At 39.6% G+C, this 9,452-nt stretch overlaps 40 non-coding genes across 40 annotated transcripts; all 40 read right to left on the bottom strand.

Annotated features, from left to right (window-relative positions):
- Nucleotides 1-172: 172 nt before the first annotated feature.
- On the bottom strand, nt 173-243 carry trnag-ccc (transfer RNA glycine (anticodon CCC)). The gene has a single exon. It is a non-coding gene; the product is annotated as a tRNA-Gly (tRNA).
- Nucleotides 244-349: 106 nt separating this feature from the next.
- On the bottom strand, nt 350-420 carry trnag-ccc (transfer RNA glycine (anticodon CCC)). Its single transcript has one exon. It is a non-coding gene; the product is annotated as a tRNA-Gly (tRNA).
- Nucleotides 421-703: 283 nt separating this feature from the next.
- On the bottom strand, nt 704-774 carry trnag-ccc (transfer RNA glycine (anticodon CCC)). The gene has a single exon. It is a non-coding gene; the product is annotated as a tRNA-Gly (tRNA).
- Nucleotides 775-1,057: 283 nt separating this feature from the next.
- On the bottom strand, nt 1,058-1,128 carry trnag-gcc (transfer RNA glycine (anticodon GCC)). Its single transcript has one exon. It is a non-coding gene; the product is annotated as a tRNA-Gly (tRNA).
- A 106-nt stretch (nt 1,129-1,234) lies between these two features.
- On the bottom strand, nt 1,235-1,305 carry trnag-gcc (transfer RNA glycine (anticodon GCC)). Its single transcript has one exon. It is a non-coding gene; the product is annotated as a tRNA-Gly (tRNA).
- A 106-nt stretch (nt 1,306-1,411) lies between these two features.
- On the bottom strand, nt 1,412-1,482 carry trnag-ccc (transfer RNA glycine (anticodon CCC)). Its single transcript has one exon. It is a non-coding gene; the product is annotated as a tRNA-Gly (tRNA).
- A 283-nt stretch (nt 1,483-1,765) lies between these two features.
- On the bottom strand, nt 1,766-1,836 carry trnag-ccc (transfer RNA glycine (anticodon CCC)). The gene has a single exon. It is a non-coding gene; the product is annotated as a tRNA-Gly (tRNA).
- Nucleotides 1,837-2,119: 283 nt separating this feature from the next.
- On the bottom strand, nt 2,120-2,190 carry trnag-gcc (transfer RNA glycine (anticodon GCC)). The gene has a single exon. It is a non-coding gene; the product is annotated as a tRNA-Gly (tRNA).
- A 106-nt stretch (nt 2,191-2,296) lies between these two features.
- Nucleotides 2,297-2,367, bottom strand: trnag-gcc (transfer RNA glycine (anticodon GCC)). Its single transcript has one exon. It is a non-coding gene; the product is annotated as a tRNA-Gly (tRNA).
- Nucleotides 2,368-2,473: 106 nt separating this feature from the next.
- Nucleotides 2,474-2,544, bottom strand: trnag-ccc (transfer RNA glycine (anticodon CCC)). The gene has a single exon. It is a non-coding gene; the product is annotated as a tRNA-Gly (tRNA).
- Nucleotides 2,545-2,827: 283 nt separating this feature from the next.
- trnag-ccc (transfer RNA glycine (anticodon CCC)) lies at nt 2,828-2,898 on the bottom strand. Its single transcript has one exon. It is a non-coding gene; the product is annotated as a tRNA-Gly (tRNA).
- Nucleotides 2,899-3,004: 106 nt separating this feature from the next.
- On the bottom strand, nt 3,005-3,075 carry trnag-gcc (transfer RNA glycine (anticodon GCC)). Its single transcript has one exon. It is a non-coding gene; the product is annotated as a tRNA-Gly (tRNA).
- A 106-nt stretch (nt 3,076-3,181) lies between these two features.
- trnag-ccc (transfer RNA glycine (anticodon CCC)) lies at nt 3,182-3,252 on the bottom strand. Its single transcript has one exon. It is a non-coding gene; the product is annotated as a tRNA-Gly (tRNA).
- A 106-nt stretch (nt 3,253-3,358) lies between these two features.
- Nucleotides 3,359-3,429, bottom strand: trnag-gcc (transfer RNA glycine (anticodon GCC)). The gene has a single exon. It is a non-coding gene; the product is annotated as a tRNA-Gly (tRNA).
- A 106-nt stretch (nt 3,430-3,535) lies between these two features.
- trnag-ccc (transfer RNA glycine (anticodon CCC)) lies at nt 3,536-3,606 on the bottom strand. The gene has a single exon. It is a non-coding gene; the product is annotated as a tRNA-Gly (tRNA).
- Nucleotides 3,607-3,890: 284 nt separating this feature from the next.
- On the bottom strand, nt 3,891-3,961 carry trnag-ccc (transfer RNA glycine (anticodon CCC)). Its single transcript has one exon. It is a non-coding gene; the product is annotated as a tRNA-Gly (tRNA).
- A 106-nt stretch (nt 3,962-4,067) lies between these two features.
- On the bottom strand, nt 4,068-4,138 carry trnag-ccc (transfer RNA glycine (anticodon CCC)). The gene has a single exon. It is a non-coding gene; the product is annotated as a tRNA-Gly (tRNA).
- A 283-nt stretch (nt 4,139-4,421) lies between these two features.
- Nucleotides 4,422-4,492, bottom strand: trnag-gcc (transfer RNA glycine (anticodon GCC)). Its single transcript has one exon. It is a non-coding gene; the product is annotated as a tRNA-Gly (tRNA).
- A 106-nt stretch (nt 4,493-4,598) lies between these two features.
- trnag-ccc (transfer RNA glycine (anticodon CCC)) lies at nt 4,599-4,669 on the bottom strand. Its single transcript has one exon. It is a non-coding gene; the product is annotated as a tRNA-Gly (tRNA).
- Nucleotides 4,670-4,775: 106 nt separating this feature from the next.
- Nucleotides 4,776-4,846, bottom strand: trnag-ccc (transfer RNA glycine (anticodon CCC)). The gene has a single exon. It is a non-coding gene; the product is annotated as a tRNA-Gly (tRNA).
- Nucleotides 4,847-4,952: 106 nt separating this feature from the next.
- On the bottom strand, nt 4,953-5,023 carry trnag-ccc (transfer RNA glycine (anticodon CCC)). The gene has a single exon. It is a non-coding gene; the product is annotated as a tRNA-Gly (tRNA).
- Nucleotides 5,024-5,129: 106 nt separating this feature from the next.
- trnag-gcc (transfer RNA glycine (anticodon GCC)) lies at nt 5,130-5,200 on the bottom strand. The gene has a single exon. It is a non-coding gene; the product is annotated as a tRNA-Gly (tRNA).
- Nucleotides 5,201-5,306: 106 nt separating this feature from the next.
- trnag-gcc (transfer RNA glycine (anticodon GCC)) lies at nt 5,307-5,377 on the bottom strand. Its single transcript has one exon. It is a non-coding gene; the product is annotated as a tRNA-Gly (tRNA).
- Nucleotides 5,378-5,483: 106 nt separating this feature from the next.
- On the bottom strand, nt 5,484-5,554 carry trnag-ccc (transfer RNA glycine (anticodon CCC)). Its single transcript has one exon. It is a non-coding gene; the product is annotated as a tRNA-Gly (tRNA).
- Nucleotides 5,555-5,660: 106 nt separating this feature from the next.
- On the bottom strand, nt 5,661-5,731 carry trnag-ccc (transfer RNA glycine (anticodon CCC)). Its single transcript has one exon. It is a non-coding gene; the product is annotated as a tRNA-Gly (tRNA).
- A 106-nt stretch (nt 5,732-5,837) lies between these two features.
- trnag-ccc (transfer RNA glycine (anticodon CCC)) lies at nt 5,838-5,908 on the bottom strand. The gene has a single exon. It is a non-coding gene; the product is annotated as a tRNA-Gly (tRNA).
- A 106-nt stretch (nt 5,909-6,014) lies between these two features.
- On the bottom strand, nt 6,015-6,085 carry trnag-gcc (transfer RNA glycine (anticodon GCC)). The gene has a single exon. It is a non-coding gene; the product is annotated as a tRNA-Gly (tRNA).
- Nucleotides 6,086-6,191: 106 nt separating this feature from the next.
- On the bottom strand, nt 6,192-6,262 carry trnag-ccc (transfer RNA glycine (anticodon CCC)). The gene has a single exon. It is a non-coding gene; the product is annotated as a tRNA-Gly (tRNA).
- A 282-nt stretch (nt 6,263-6,544) lies between these two features.
- Nucleotides 6,545-6,615, bottom strand: trnag-ccc (transfer RNA glycine (anticodon CCC)). The gene has a single exon. It is a non-coding gene; the product is annotated as a tRNA-Gly (tRNA).
- Nucleotides 6,616-6,898: 283 nt separating this feature from the next.
- trnag-gcc (transfer RNA glycine (anticodon GCC)) lies at nt 6,899-6,969 on the bottom strand. Its single transcript has one exon. It is a non-coding gene; the product is annotated as a tRNA-Gly (tRNA).
- Nucleotides 6,970-7,075: 106 nt separating this feature from the next.
- Nucleotides 7,076-7,146, bottom strand: trnag-ccc (transfer RNA glycine (anticodon CCC)). Its single transcript has one exon. It is a non-coding gene; the product is annotated as a tRNA-Gly (tRNA).
- Nucleotides 7,147-7,429: 283 nt separating this feature from the next.
- On the bottom strand, nt 7,430-7,500 carry trnag-gcc (transfer RNA glycine (anticodon GCC)). Its single transcript has one exon. It is a non-coding gene; the product is annotated as a tRNA-Gly (tRNA).
- Nucleotides 7,501-7,606: 106 nt separating this feature from the next.
- Nucleotides 7,607-7,677, bottom strand: trnag-ccc (transfer RNA glycine (anticodon CCC)). The gene has a single exon. It is a non-coding gene; the product is annotated as a tRNA-Gly (tRNA).
- A 106-nt stretch (nt 7,678-7,783) lies between these two features.
- Nucleotides 7,784-7,854, bottom strand: trnag-ccc (transfer RNA glycine (anticodon CCC)). The gene has a single exon. It is a non-coding gene; the product is annotated as a tRNA-Gly (tRNA).
- Nucleotides 7,855-8,314: 460 nt separating this feature from the next.
- Nucleotides 8,315-8,385, bottom strand: trnag-gcc (transfer RNA glycine (anticodon GCC)). The gene has a single exon. It is a non-coding gene; the product is annotated as a tRNA-Gly (tRNA).
- Nucleotides 8,386-8,491: 106 nt separating this feature from the next.
- Nucleotides 8,492-8,562, bottom strand: trnag-ccc (transfer RNA glycine (anticodon CCC)). The gene has a single exon. It is a non-coding gene; the product is annotated as a tRNA-Gly (tRNA).
- Nucleotides 8,563-8,668: 106 nt separating this feature from the next.
- Nucleotides 8,669-8,739, bottom strand: trnag-ccc (transfer RNA glycine (anticodon CCC)). The gene has a single exon. It is a non-coding gene; the product is annotated as a tRNA-Gly (tRNA).
- A 284-nt stretch (nt 8,740-9,023) lies between these two features.
- trnag-gcc (transfer RNA glycine (anticodon GCC)) lies at nt 9,024-9,094 on the bottom strand. Its single transcript has one exon. It is a non-coding gene; the product is annotated as a tRNA-Gly (tRNA).
- Nucleotides 9,095-9,200: 106 nt separating this feature from the next.
- Nucleotides 9,201-9,271, bottom strand: trnag-ccc (transfer RNA glycine (anticodon CCC)). The gene has a single exon. It is a non-coding gene; the product is annotated as a tRNA-Gly (tRNA).
- Nucleotides 9,272-9,377: 106 nt separating this feature from the next.
- trnag-ccc (transfer RNA glycine (anticodon CCC)) lies at nt 9,378-9,448 on the bottom strand. Its single transcript has one exon. It is a non-coding gene; the product is annotated as a tRNA-Gly (tRNA).
- Nucleotides 9,449-9,452: the final 4 nt, after the last annotated feature.

Here is a 9,452-nt window from a genome sequence, read left to right as displayed (position 1 = left end):
TGGCTGGGAATCGGACCCAGTTCTCTCGCATGGAAAGCGAGTATTCTACCATTGAACCACCAATGCATATACGACAAAATATAGGTCAAGAGATTTCAAAATGGCCGCATATGGACGTGATGAACAAATAAAAAACTCTTAAAAGGACATTTTATTGAAGCTAAAGTTATTCTGCACTGGCTGGGAATAGGACCCAGTTCTCTCGCATGGGAAGCGAGTATTCTACCATTGAACCACCAATGCTTATACGACAAAATATAGGTCAAGAGATTTCAAAATGGCTGCATATGGACGTGATGAACAAATAAAAAATTCTGAAAAGGTAATTTTATTGAAGCAACAGTTATTCTGCACTAGCTGGGAATCGGACCCAGATCTCTCGCATGGGAAGCGAGAATTCTACCATTGAACCACCAATGCTGATACAGAAAAATATAGGGCAAAAGATTTCAAAATAGCCGCCTATGGACACGATGAACAAATAAAAAATTCTGAAAAGGTAATTTAATTGAAGCAACAGTTATTCTGCACTGGCTGGGAATCGGACCAAGATCTCTCGCATGGCAAGCGAGAATTCTACCATTGAACCACCAATGCTTATACGACACAATATAGGTCAAAAGATTTCAAAATGGCTGCATATGGACGTGATGAACAAATAAAAAACTCTTAAAAGGACATTTTATTGAAGCAACAGTTATTCTGCACTGGCTGGGAATCGGACCCAGATCTCTCGCATGGGAAGCGAGAATTCTACCATTGAACCACCAATGCTGATACAGAAAAATATAGGGCAAGAGATTTCAAAATAGCCGCCTATGGACACGATGAACAAATAAAAAAGTCTGAAAAGGACATTTTATTGAAGCGAAAGTTATTCTGCACTGGCTGGGAATCGAGCCAGATCTCTCGCATGGCAAGCGAGAAGTCTACCATTGAACCACCAATGCTTAAACGACAAAATTTAGGGCAAGAGATTTCAAAAGGGCTGCCTATGGACATGATGAACAATTAAAAAACTGTAAAAAGGACAATTTTATTGACGCGAAAGTTACTCTGCACTGGCTGGGAATCGGACCCAGATCTCTCGCATGGCAAGCGAGAATTCTACCATTGAACCACCAATGCTGATACAGAAAAATATAGGGTAAGAGATTTCAAAATAGCCGCCTATGGACACGATGAACAAATAAAAAACTCTGAAAAGGACATTTTATTGAAGCAACAGTTATTCTGCACTGGCTGGGAATCGGACCCAGATCTCTCGCATGGCAAGCGAGAATTCTACCATTGAACCACCAATGCTTATACGACAAAATATAGGTCAAGAGATTTCAAAATGGCTGCATATGGACGTGATGAACAAATAAAAAACTCTTAAAAGGACATTTTATTGAAGCAACAGTTATTCTGCACTGGCTGGGAATCGGACCCAGATCTCTCGCATGGGAAGCGAGAATTCTACCATTGAACCACCAATGCTGATACAGAAAAATATAGGGCAAGAGATTTCAAAATAGCCGCCTATGGACACGATGAACAAATAAAAAACTCTGAAAAGGACATTTTATTGAAGCAACAGTTATTCTACACTGGCTGGGAATCGGACCCAGATCTCTCGCATGGCAAGCGAGAATTCTACCATTGAAACACCAATGCTTATACGACAAAATATAGGTCAAGAGATTTCAAAATGGCCGCATATGGACGTGATGAACAAATAAAAAACTCTTAAAAGGACATTTTATTGAAGCGAAAGTTATTCTGCACTGGCTGGGAATCGGACCCAGATCTCTCGCATGGGAAGCAAGAATTCTACCATTGAACCACCAATGCTGATACAGAAAAATATAGGGCAAGAGATTTCAAAATAGCCGCCTATGGACACGATGAACAAATAAAAAAGTCTGAAAAGGACATTTTATTGAAGCGAAAGTTATTCTTCACTGGCTGGGAATCGAGCCAGATCTCTCGCATGGCAAGCGAGAAGTCTACCATTGAACCACCAATGCTTAAACGACAAAATTTAGGGCAAGAGATTTCAAAAGGGCTGCCTATGGACATGATGAACAATTAAAAAACTGTAAAAAGGACAATTTTATTGACGCGAAAGTTACTCTGCACTGGCTGGGAATCGGACCCAGATCTCTCGCATGGCAAGCGAGAATTCTACCATTGAACCACCAATGCTGATACAGAAAAATATAGGGTAAGAGATTTCAAAATAGCCGCCTATGGACACGATGAACAAATAAAAAACTCTGAAAAGGACATTTTATTGAAGCAACAGTTATTCTGCACTGGCTGGGAATCGGACCCAGATCTCTCGCATGGCAAGCGAGAATTCTACCATTGAACCACCAATGCTTATACGACAAAATATAGGTCAAGAGATTTCAAAATGGCTGCATATGGACGTGATGAACAAATAAAAAACTCTTAAAAGGACATTTTATTGAAGCAACAGTTATTCTGCACTGGCTGGGAATCGGACCCAGATCTCTCGCATGGGAAGCGAGAATTCTACCATTGAACCACCAATGCTGATACAGAAAAATATAGGGCAAGAGATTTCAAAATAGCCGCCTATGGACACGATGAACAAATAAAAAACTCTGAAAAGGACATTTTATTGAAGCAACAGTTATTCTACACTGGCTGGGAATCGGACCCAGATCTCTCGCATGGCAAGCGAGAATTCTACCATTGAACCACCAATGCTTATACGACAAAATATAGGTCAAGAGATTTCAAAATGGCCGCATATGGACGTGATGAACAAATAAAAAACTCTTAAAAGGACATTTTATTGAAGCGAAAGTTATTCTGCACTGGCTGGGAATCGGACCCAGATCTCTCGCATGGGAAGCAAGAATTCTACCATTGAACCACCAAGGCTGATACAGAAAAATATAGGGCAAAAGATTTCAAAATAGCCGCCTATGGACACGATGAACAAATAAAAAATTCTGAAAAGGTAATTTAATTGAAGCAACAGTTATTCTGCACTGGCTGGGAATCGGACCCAGATCTCTCGCATGGCAAGCGAGAATTCTACCATTGAACCACCAATGCTTATACGACAAAATATAGGTCAAGAGATTTCAAAATGGCCGCATATGGACACGATGAACAAATAAAAAACTCTTAAAAGGACATTTTATTGAAGCTAAAGTTATTCTGCACTGGCTGGGAATCGGACCCAGTTCTCTCGCATGGGAAGCGAGTATTCTACCATTGAACCACCAATGCTTATACGACAAAATATAGGTCAAGAGATTTCAAAATGGCCGCATATGGACGTGATGAACAAATAAAAAACTCTTAAAAGGACATTTTATTGAAGCAACAGTTATTCTGCACTGGCTGGGAATCGGACCCAGATCTCTCGCATGGCAAGCGAGAATTCTACCATTGAACCACCAATGCTGATACAGAAAAATATAGGGCAAGAGATTTCAAAATGGCTGCATATGGACGTGATGAACAAATAAAAAACTCTTAAAAGGACATTTTATTGAAGCAACAGTTATTCTGCACTGGCTGGGAATCGGACCCAGATCTCTCGCATGGGAAGCAAGAATTCTACCATTGAACCACCAATGCTGATACAGAAAAATATAGGGCAAGAGATTTCAAAATAGCCGCCTATGGACACGATGAACAAAATAAAAAATTCTGAAAAGGTAATTTTATTGAAGCAACAGTTATTCTGCACTGGCTGGGAATCGGACCCATATCTCTCGCATGGCAAGCGAGAATTCTACCATTGAACCACCAATGCTTATACGACAAAATATAGGTCAAGAGATTTCAAAATGGCTGCATATGGACGTGATGAACAAATAAAAAACTCTTAAAAGGACATTTTATTGAAGCAACAGTTATTCTGCACTGGCTGGGAATCGGACACAGATCTCTCGCATGGGAAGCGAGTATTCTACCATTGAACCACCAATGCTTATACAGAAAAATATAGGTCAAGAGATTTCAAAATGGCTGCATATGGACGTGATGAACAAATAAAAAACTCTTAAAAGGACATTTTATTGAAGCAACAGTTATTCTGCACTGGCTGGGAATCGGACCCAGATCTCTCGCATGGGAAGCAAGAATTCTACCATTGAACCACCAATGCTGATACAGAAAAATATAGGGCAAGAGATTTCAAAATAGCCGCCTATGGACACGATGAACAAATAAAAAATTCTGAAAAGGTAATTTTATTGAAGCAACAGTTATTCTGCACTAGCTGGGAATCGGACCCAGATCTCTCGCATGGCAAGCGAGAATTCTACCATTGAACCACCAATGCTTATACAGAAAAATATAGGGCAAAAGATTTCAAAATAGCCGCCTATGGACACGATGAACAAATAAAAAATTCTGAAAAGGTAATTTTATTGAAGCAACAGTTATTCTGCACTGGCTGGGAATCGGACCCAGATCTCTCGCATGGCAAGCGAGAATTCTACCATTGAACCACCAATGCTTTTACGACAAAATATAAGTCAAGAGATTTCAAAATGGCCGCATATGGACACGATGAACAAATAAAAAACTCTTAAAAGGACATTTTATTGAAGCTAAAGTTATTCTGCACTGGCTGGGAATCGGACCCAGTTCTCTCGCATGGGAAGCGAGTATTCTACCATTGAACCACCAATGCATATACGACAAAATATAGGTCAAGAGATTTCAAAATGGCCGCATATGGACGTGATGAACAAATAAAAAACTCTTAAAAGGACATTTTATTGAAGCTAAAGTTATTCTGCACTGGCTGGGAATCGGACCCAGTTCTCTCGCATGGGAAGCGAGTATTCTACCATTGAACCACCAATGCTTATACGACAAAATATAGGTCAAGAGATTTCAAAATGGCTGCATATGGACGTGATGAACAAATAAAAAATTCTGAAAAGGTAATTTTATTGAAGCAACAGTTATTCTGCACTAGCTGGGAATCGGACCCAGATCTCTCGCATGGGAAGCGAGAATTCTACCATTGAACCACCAATGCTGATACAGAAAAATATAGGGCAAAAGATTTCAAAATAGCCGCCTATGGACACGATGAACAAATAAAAAATTCTGAAAAGGTAATTTTATTGAAGCAACAGTTATTCTGCACTGGCTGGGAATCGGACCCAGATCTCTCGCATGGCAAGCGAGAATTCTACCATTGAACCACCAATGCTTATACGACACAATATAGGTCAAGAGATTTCAAAATGGCTGCATATGGACGTGATGAACAAATAAAAAACTCTTAAAAGGACATTTTATTGAAGCAACAGTTATTCTGCACTGGCTGGGAATCGGACCCAGATCTCTCGCATGGCAAGCGAGAATTCTACCATTGAACCACCAATGCTTTTACGACAAAATATAAGTCAAGAGATTTCAAAATGGCCGCATATGGACACGATGAACAAATAAAAAACTCTTAAAAGGACATTTTATTGAAGCTAAAGTTATTCTGCACTGGCTGGGAATCGGACCCAGTTCTCTCGCATGGGAAGCGAGTATTCTACCATTGAACCACCAATGCATATACGACAAAATATAGGTCAAGAGATTTCAAAATGGCCGCATATGGACGTGATGAACAAATAAAAAACTCTTAAAAGGACATTTTATTGAAGCTAAAGTTATTCTGCACTGGCTGGGAATCGGACCCAGTTCTCTCGCATGGGAAGCGAGTATTCTACCATTGAACCACCAATGCTTATACGACAAAATATAGGTCAAGAGATTTCAAAATGGCTGCATATGGACGTGATGAACAAATAAAAAATTCTGAAAAGGTAATTTTATTGAAGCAACAGTTATTCTGCACTAGCTGGGAATCGGACCCAGATCTCTCGCATGGGAAGCGAGAATTCTACCATTGAACCACCAATGCTGATACAGAAAAATATAGGGCAAAAGATTTCAAAATAGCCGCCTATGGACACGATGAACAAATAAAAAATTCTGAAAAGGTAATTTTATTGAAGCAACAGTTATTCTGCACTGGCTGGGAATCGGACCCAGATCTCTCGCATGGCAAGCGAGAATTCTACCATTGAACCACCAATGCTTATACGACACAATATAGGTCAAGAGATTTCAAAATGGCTGCATATGGACGTGATGAACAAATAAAAAACTCTTAAAAGGACATTTTATTGAAGCAACAGTTATTCTGCACTGGCTGGGAATCGGACCCAGATCTCTCGCATGGGAAGCGAGAATTCTACCATTGAACCACCAATGCTGATACAGAAAAATATAGGGCAAGAGATTTCAAAATAGCCGCCTATGGACACGATGAACAAATAAAAAAGTCTGAAAAGGACATTTTATTGAAGCGAAAGTTATTCTGCACTGGCTGGGAATCGAGCCAGATCTCTCGCATGGCAAGCGAGAAGTCTACCATTGAACCACCAATGCTTATACGACAAAATATAGGTCAAGAGATTTCAAAATGGCCGCATATGGACGTGATGAACAAATAAAAAACTCTTAAAAGGACATTTTATTGAAGCTAAAGTTATTCTGCACTGGCTGGGAATCGGACACAGATCTCTCGCATGGGAAGCGAGTATTCTACCATTGAACCACCAATGCTTATACAGAAAAATATAGGTCAAGAGATTTCAAAATGGCTGCATATGGACGTGATGAACAAATAAAAAACTCTTAAAAGGACATTTTATTGAAGCAACAGTTATTCTTCACTGGCTGGGAATCGGACCCAGATCTCTTGCATGGGAAGCGAGAATTCTACCATTGAACCACCAATGCTTATACGACAAAATATAGGTCAAGAGATTTCAAAATGGCCGCATATGGACGTGATGAACAAATAAAAAACTCTTAAAAGGACATTTTATTGAAGCAACAGTTATTCTGCACTGGCTGGGAATCGGACCCAGATCTCTCGCATGGCAAGCGAGAATTCTACCATTGAACCACCAATGCTGATACAGAAAAATATAGGGCAAGAGATTTCAAAATGGCTGCATATGGACGTGATGAACAAATAAAAAACTCTTAAAAGGACATTTTATTGAAGCAACAGTTATTCTGCACTGGCTGGGAATCGGACCCAGATCTCTCGCATGGGAAGCAAGAATTCTACCATTGAACCACCAATGCTGATACAGAAAAATATAGGGCAAGAGATTTCAAAATAGCCGCCTATGGACACGATGAACAAATAAAAAATTCTGAAAAGGTAATTTTATTGAAGCAACAGTTATTCTGCACTAGCTGGGAATCGGACCCAGATCTCTCGCATGGCAAGCGAGAATTCTACCATTGAACCACCAATGCTTATACAGAAAAATATAGGGCAAAAGATTTCAAAATAGCCGCCTATGGACACGATGAACAAATAAAAAATTCTGAAAAGGTAATTTTATTGAAGCAACAGTTATTCTGCACTGGCTGGGAATCGGACCCAGATCTCTCGCATGGCAAGCGAGAATTCTACCATTGAACCACCAATGCTTATACGACAAAATATAGGTCAAGAGATTTCAAAATGGCTGCATATGGACGTGATAAACAAATAAAAAACTCTTAAAAGGACATTTTATTGAAGCAACAGTTATTCTGCACTGGCTGGGAATCGGACACAGATCTCTCGCATGGGAAGCGAGTATTCTACCATTGAACCACCAATGCTTATACAGAAAAATATAGGTCAAGAGATTTCAAAATGGCTGCATATGGACGTGATGAACAAATAAAAAACTCTTAAAAGGACATTTTATTGAAGCAACAGTTATTCTGCACTGGCTGGGAATCGGACCCAGATCTCTCGCATGGGAAGCAAGAATTCTACCATTGAACCACCAATGCTGATACAGAAAAATATAGGGCAAGAGATTTCAAAATAGCCGCCTATGGACACGATGAACAAATAAAAAATTCTGAAAAGGTAATTTTATTGAAGCAACAGTTATTCTGCACTAGCTGGGAATCGGACCCAGATCTCTCGCATGGCAAGCGAGAATTCTACCATTGAACCACCAATGCTTATACAGAAAAATATAGGGCAAAAGATTTCAAAATAGCCGCCTATGGACACGATGAACAAATAAAAAATTCTGAAAAGGTAATTTTATTGAAGCAACAGTTATTCTGCACTAGCTGGGAATCGGACCCAGATCTCTCTTATGGGAAGCGAGAATTCTACCATTGAACCACCAATGCTGATACAGAAAAATATAGGGCAAAAGATTTCAAAATAGCCGCCTATGGACACGATGAACAAATAAAAAAGTCTGAAAAGGACATTTTATTGAAGCAACAGTTATTCTGCACTGGCTGGGAATCGGACCCAGATCTCTCGCATGGCAAGCGAGAATTCTACCATTGAACCACCAATGCTTATACGACAAAATATAGGTCAAGAGATTTCAAAATGGCTGCATATGGACGTGATGAACAAATAAAAAACTCTTAAAAGGACATTTTATTGAAGCAACAGTTATTCTGCACTGGCTGGGAATCGGACACAGATCTCTCGCATGGGAAGCGAGTATTCTACCATTGAACCACCAATGCTTATACAGAAAAATATAGGTCAAGAGATTTCAAAATGGCTGCATATGGACGTGATGAACAAATAAAAAACTCTTAAAAGGACATTTTATTGAAGCAACAGTTATTCTGCACTGGCTGGGAATCGGACCCAGATCTCTCGCATGGGAAGCAAGAATTCTACCATTGAACCACCAATGCTGATACAGAAAAATATAGGGCAAGAGATTTCAAAATAGCCGCCTATGGACACGATGAACAAATAAAAAATTCTGAAAAGGTAATTTTATTGAAGCAACAGTTATTCTGCACTAGCTGGGAATCGGACCCAGATCTCTCGCATGGCAAGCGAGAATTCTACCATTGAACCACCAATGCTTATACAGAAAAATATAGGGCAAAAGATTTCAAAATAGCCGCCTATGGACACGATGAACAAATAAAAAAATTCTGAAAAGGTAATTTTATTGAAGCAACAGTTATTCTGCACTGGCTGGGAATCGGACCCAGATCTCTCGCATGGCAAGCGAGAATTCTACCATTGAACCACCAATGCTTATACGACAAAATATAGGTCAAGAGATTTCAAAATGGCTGCATATGGACGTGATAAACAAATAAAAAACTCTTAAAAGGACATTTTATTGAAGCAACAGTTATTCTGCACTGGCTGGGAATCGGACACAGATCTCTCGCATGGGAAGCGAGTATTCTACCATTGAACCACCAATGCTTATACAGAAAAATATAGGTCAAGAGATTTCAAAATGGCTGCATATGGACGTGATGAACAAATAAAAAACTCTTAAAAGGACATTTTATTGAAGCAACAGTTATTCTGCACTGGCTGGGAATCGGACCCAGATCTCTCGCATGGGAAGCAAGAATTCTACCATTGAACCACCAATGCTGAT

Source organism: Pungitius pungitius, chromosome 12 (genome assembly GCF_949316345.1).
Source record: "Pungitius pungitius chromosome 12, fPunPun2.1, whole genome shotgun sequence".
Classification (NCBI taxonomy): domain Eukaryota; kingdom Metazoa; phylum Chordata; class Actinopteri; order Perciformes; family Gasterosteidae; genus Pungitius; species Pungitius pungitius.
This window is presented reverse-complemented; position numbering and strand designations above follow the sequence as displayed.